This window comes from Vicia villosa, linkage group LG5 (assembly GCF_029867415.1).
Source record: "Vicia villosa cultivar HV-30 ecotype Madison, WI linkage group LG5, Vvil1.0, whole genome shotgun sequence".
NCBI lineage: Eukaryota > Viridiplantae > Streptophyta > Magnoliopsida > Fabales > Fabaceae > Vicia > Vicia villosa.
The window spans coordinates 77,876,574-77,883,227 of NC_081184.1; the positions used below are offsets into that span (position 1 = coordinate 77,876,574).

At 32.3% G+C, this 6,654-nt stretch overlaps 1 long non-coding RNA gene across 1 annotated transcript; it reads left to right on the plus strand.

Annotated features, from left to right (window-relative positions):
* The first annotated feature begins 928 nt into the window (after window positions 1-928).
* LOC131606776 (uncharacterized) lies at window positions 929-2,778 on the plus strand. Its single transcript, XR_009285029.1, has 3 exons — window positions 929-1,324; window positions 1,588-2,259; window positions 2,657-2,778. It is a non-coding gene; the product is annotated as an uncharacterized LOC131606776 (long non-coding RNA).
* The last annotated feature ends 3,876 nt before the right edge of the window (window positions 2,779-6,654 follow it).

Consider the following 6,654-nt stretch of genomic DNA (forward strand, 5'->3'; position numbering starts at 1 on the left):
GGACTAATATGACCCGATCGGGTCCTATTTTTTGTGGAGGACTAATTTGGATTCTGTAGTTTTTGTGAGGGACCAAAATGGGTCTTCACTCTTTTATATTTTTATATATAAAACTGTATTTTTTTTTTACTATAGTTATAATATATTGAAGCATAAAATTTTACAACTTTACTCATTCCAATTATTCATGTCCAAAACTTAAAATGAATTTAAGATAAATCAAATATATTCAAAATGTAACGTTTGTAACTAATTATAAATATTAAAAAATACACAATTTTTTAATATTAGTAAGGTATTTAATAAAATTTATGTTAAAAATATATTCTAAAATAAATAAGATTGTAAAAGCATAAAATTTTATTTTACAATAATATATAAAACATATTTTTTTAAATAAATAAAAATTATAGTTAAATAATTTTTTTTAATAAAAATGATAAATTTCGTAAATAATATCTATAATATGTTTTTTTATGGTCATAAATATAAAAAAATAAACTGCACAAAAATAATATAAAATGAGAAATTTGAGATTTTGTGCAATTTAATGAGATACCTTTGATATTTTTTCAAAAAATATGTTTTTATACTAAAAAGAAAAAATTCAAGTTCACTAAAATAAAAGTTATATTCAGTACAAAATATATTTTTTACTAATATGAAGATATTTTTGAATATTTAGAGGATAGTTTTGAAAAATTAAAAGAAATTTATTTCAATGTAAACAAATGTATTTTTATAAAAATAAAAATTTCAAGATTTTTTTACAAAATAAAAGTCCAATCTTTTTATTTAATTCTTTACAAAAAAAATATCATTCAAAAAGGTAAATATAAGAGAACAAAAGTTACATTTAATTTAAACCAATATAAAATATCTCATCAATATTTAAATGATATGATTTGATTTAATATGTATAAAATTAATGATATTTTATTTAATATTATCAAAAATGATTTTTAGTAAAATTTTCATAACTGCCTAAAATACTGAGTTCATATTGTTTTCTTTCAAACAAAAATATTTCTCTTCAAATCCCCAAAACGGTCTCTCTTCTATTCGCGTCGTCTTCTCACCTAAACCCTAAATTTCACTTCTCACCCAAAATCATAAATTTCAAATGGTTTCTTCGCCACATACAGCAAGGAAAACTAAAGTCAACCGAAAGCTCAATTCTTTTGTCTCTATCTCTGTTTTCATCTCCTATATATTTCAAAAGAGGTCATTTTCTCCTAAGCTGCAAGGAAGACGAAAAGCAAAGGGTTTCTACACTATCGTGATCTGTCTATTGAGGGTTAGATTCCTCCATCTTCAATCAAAGGTATTTTTTTTTTCATTCTATTTTTATAAAGCTGTGGATTTTAAGTTTTGGTCTTTTACTGTTCCCTATTTTGAGTAAATTGTCTCTCTATTTATAGATTTCAAGATTAAAAAATTTCTGAAATCAAGTAGATTTATGGACCAAGAGGAACATTTGACTAGTTGTTCTGATTTACATTAGTGGCTATGTTGTCCCCTAAGTAAGTATTAAATTTCATAGGAGGAAATTGAATATGATATTTGTTTATGGTTTTTCTCAGGGAGCTGAACTTCTTCTTGGGGCAAGACAAAACTAAACAACTATTGATATGTGGTCTCTTGGTTGTGTAATGACCTAACTATTTTATCAACTGTACAAGGTATATGCTAAGTGTCAATTAAGAGATAGAAAGTATGCTTTTATTTTTCTCTTATTGATTTTGTTTCCTTGTGCCTAACCACTTTTATTATAGTGGTTGCTTTATTACACTATTCTTATCTGTCTGCCTCTGTTCTTCCCGGCTTCCACTTAGGGTGGTGATGGATAGCCTATCTGGTCTCCCTAAGCGACTATGACTAGTTATACAATTTTCTTAATTTTTATTAAAAATCTAAATGTTTCTTTCAGGTATAATATGTTATCTAAAAATTTTCAGGTATATTCTTCGCCTGAGCTTCATGAAATAATTTGCTAATAATTCTTAATTTAAGTATTAAGAATAACAAATTTAATTAGAGCATAAGTATATAATGTATAAGTTATTAGTAAGTTTAATTTCTTAAGATTTGGTGTAATATTTTTTAGTTTTGTAACATGTTATTTTGTCTTGTTTATTTGTCTTGAAACTAATCTCATTCATATGATTTTTAAGAATGGGGAAGGAGGAGTCAATTGATGTATAAAGTATAATGGTGTGTTCTTCCTCCTATGCCTCCCAAACAACAACTTATGGAAAGGTACCTAAAACCAAGATTGTGTGTTTGAATATGCAAATTTCAACTTAGCTGTATTTTACTTTTTTTGAAAATTTTTCTTTAATATTTGAAGTTTTATGTATGGTTATAAATATTCAATTGAGCATGCAAATCATACTTTGATTCAATACAAAATTGAACCAACTAAAGATGAAATTCTAGTGTGTATTTATCTATCTATTTTATACATGAATTTTAAATTGAGTCTCAATTTATTTTAATGAATTAATATCAAGGTTTTGTTGTAGTCTCACTGATGTCTATTGCTAGAATTCATCGGGTGTTTTTCATTTGTGAAGTTTGATTGAGAAATTTACATCGGCTGTTTTGTATTGTTCCCTTCATTACTTCTAATGTTATGCTGAAATTTTGATTGCAGGGACAATTTCTGGTTATTCTATTGTTGGGGAAATTGAAATTAAGACTAGTATTTTGTACCCAAATTAAATAGAGAACTAAAGCACCAATAGTATATGGATATGGGAATACAAAAAACCTTCGACAAAAAGAATTTGCTAGAATTAATGAATTAGTGTATTTAATGTTGTATATTTAACTTTATAATATAGTGAAATTATCTTGTTCAAAATAATAAAATGAATTTTTCACTATTTTTATCTTTTTTTTATATAAATTTTATAGTTATTAAATTGAAACAAATATTTCCAATCTAAAAAAAAATAGAATAAAAATATTATGGTATGAAGAATAGGCCACATTTTACCAGCGTGGCTTAACAAAACCGTGGACTAAAAATGTAGAAAAAGATTATAATGTGAAGGATAGACTACGGTTTTCAAATGTAGCTTAATAAAAACCGCGGTCTAAAACAAGATCAAAAACCATGGTCTTTTCACTTACTATAGGCTACGCTTTTCGTTTTGGTGGCTGAAAGTGCAATAACCGTATTCTAAGCAAATAGGCAACGGCCGCATATTCCACGCTTGGATAACCGTAGCCTAACGTCTTGGACTACGGTTTTTATACATATGGCCGCGGTTTTCGCTCGTTGCCTAAACTAATTTTTGTTGTAGTGCTAGCAGGATTTTGCACACACAATTTACTCCAGGGAACATTAGGATTATCATTGCAGGCTTTGTATATATCACCACAGCAGAATTTACCTTTTTGGCACATAGCATTCCACTGGCTTTGATAATGCTGCACTACTGCTCTAGTACTCAGGATATCTTTCATAATCCAGGTGCTGGACGGTTTAACCTGGATCTCAGAAACATTACAATGCTTCAGGTAGTAGGCATTGACCCATTTGACCCATAAGCTATCTGGTTTGTTACTTATATTCCAAAGGAGCCTCATCATTGTACACATGTTCCACAAGGTAAGGTTAATAACTCCCAGGCCACCTTTCAATAGAGGTTGACAGACAGTGTGCCATGCAACTAAACTCTTTCTACTAACTTGCTCTTTGCCTATCCAGAGGAATGATCTACATACAACATTAATTTTGTAAATAACAGCCTTGGGAAGCGGGAAACACATCATCCAATAATTGGCTATAGAAAAGGAAATGCTCTTGATTAATTGCAGTCTACCCGCATAAGTCAATAACTTGGCAGTCCAGATCCTAGTCCTAGAGACAATTTTATCAACTAAGGGCATATAGTGATGGATAGAGAGTTTCTTACTAGTGATAGGGACTCCGAGATATTTGAAAGGGAGTGCACCTTCTTGGAAACCTGTGAGATTGAGTAGACTATTCCTCATGTCCTGAGTCATAGAACCAAAGTAAATTTTACTTTTTCCTTTGTTAATCTTCATACCTGTAGTTTTGAGAAATTTATCAAAGGTACCCATCAGTAAATCAACAGATCTGATATCACCACGAGTTAACAATAGGACATCATCAACAAACATTAAGTTTGTGAGCTGCACCTTCTTGCATTTAGCATGATGCTTGAAAGTTGGATTTAATTGCATCTGGTGTAGGCATCTCTGTAAATACTCCATAAGCATAGCAAACAGGTAAGGGGATATGGGACCCCCCTGCCTTATTCCTATTTCAGCATTGAGTAGGTTGGTTTGGGTCCCATTAATGGTGAACCTATAAGAAACACTAGTCAAATTCTGCATAATCCATTTGAGGAATTTAGGAGGAATGCCTAATTCTTGCATAATTGTTTCTAATGCCTGCCAGCTAATCATGTCATACGCCTTTTGGAGATCAACCTGAAACATACATCTAGGAGATCCCTGCTTCCAGTCATAACCTTTAAGGAGCTCATAAGCTAAAAGTATATGGCTATGAATTTGTTGGCCAGGTATGAAAGCCGCTTGATTAGTACTAACAATACTTCCTATAACCTTGCTAAGCCTTGCAATGAGGATTCTAGATATTATTTTATAAAATGTAGAGCAGACTGAAATAGGCCTATAGTCCCTAATAGATTTGGCATTAGCACTTTTTGGAATAAGGGATATCAAGGAGCAATTGAAAGCCTTATACATGTTGCCTTTGTCAAAGTATTCCTGAATAGCAGCCATTACATCTCCTTTGACAGTAGACCAGCTTACTTTAAAGAACTTAGCAGTATATCCATCAAGCCCTGGTGCAGAATTATCATCAATGCCTTTGAGTGCAGTGTAAGTCTCCTCTTCAGTGATACACCTTTCCAAAAGACTTTTCTGATCCCCATTGAGTTGGGAGCCCTTCCTAAGCACACTAATATCCACACAATCAAGAGAATGTTCTCTGCAGCCCATAAGCTTACCATAGAAACTCAGAATCTCCTTCTCAATATCTGCTTGATTGGTAATAGTCATCCCATCATCAGTTTCCAGCATAGAAATGGCTTTAGTATTTTGTTTCACTTTGACTGAAGCATGGAAAAAGGAGTTATTACCATCTCCATCCCTAAGCCACTTAATTTTTGCCCTTTGTATTAAAATACTCTCCTCAACTTCATGCCACCTAATCAAATCAGCATTCAGGTCCTTAACTCTGTTAATCATGTCAGCATTCCATCTGTTTGCATTGAGTTCATCCTGTGCTTTTGTAAGATTTGCCCTAGCCTGAACAATATTCTGGCCTGCTGAAATCAGAGGTTTATTCATTTTATATAGAACCTTTTGAAGTCTTTTCAACTTATGCCAAAGAATATAACTAGGTCTTCCCTCAATAGGTTGACTCCAATTATCCTGCACTACTTGATGATAAGAATCAACTTCAGTCAAGCAATTAAGAAATCTAAACCTCTTTTGACTCCTTTGCTGGGTATTCTGATGGTGAATCCGAAGCAAGCAATGATCAGATACAGTGGGAGGAAGAACTTCAAGAGAGCAGTCTAGATGAGCCTTAAACCATTCAGTGTTCCCCAAAAGTTTGTCAATCCTTGAGTAAATCGTGCCTATGCTTTGCTTATTGGACCAAGTATAAAATTCACCCTTGTTTGTCATTTCTGTCAGAGCATTATTTCTCATCATAGCCTCAAGATCTTGGTACTCAGCCTCAATAACATTTTTTCCACCAACCCTGTCCTGAGAGCACAGGACATTGTTGAAGTCTCCAACTAGACACCAGGGCCCTTGAACTTTCATAGAATCTAGATCCTTCTAGAGTTGCTTCCTTTGATCTAACTTATTCATACCATAAATTGCACTCAACCAACACATGAAAACACTTTGTTTATTGTAAAAAGCCATGTGAATCATTTGACTATTCATCTGAACAGTTTGGATATCAACATAATTGGGATCCCACTGCACCCAGATCCTGCCATTGGGGTGATAACCATAATTGTCTATGAAAACCCCACCAATTTTCATCTTATTCCTAATAGTAGCATCATAGTTCTGTTTAGCTCTAGTTTCAATCAGAATGTTAATGTGTGCCTTAAGCTCGAGGAGACGGGAGCTAATCTCCCTGAGCTTGGCAATTTTATTGAGCCCCCTCACATTCCAAGCAACTAAGATTATCCAGTTTCCTTCAGCATTTGCAAGTCATTCAAAACTTGCAATGCATCAAAACCATTTGTACAAGTTAGGATAGCAGAGTTATTCTCAACCATAGGTTTCTTACCTCTGTCTTTGGTGCTCTTGTTCACTTCAGTCCACTTAGACTCCACCTGTGCATCAGATTTTTCCTTCATCTCTGGTTCCATCCTAGTAGTAGTTAAGCCTTCACTAGTAATTTCTTCAACCGCCACCTGAGAATCAGCCTTAACAGCTTCAGTAGGTATTGCTTTAGGTTTTACAATAACTTTCTTACTTAATGTTGATAATTTTTTGAGCAGTATTAAGAATGTATTTGATGTTTAGTTAATTCAAGACTGCATATCCAGAATCTTTCTGGATTTGTAATTCCCAAGATAATAATTGAGAATATAATATAAATTAAATTTCAGTGATTTTTAATTC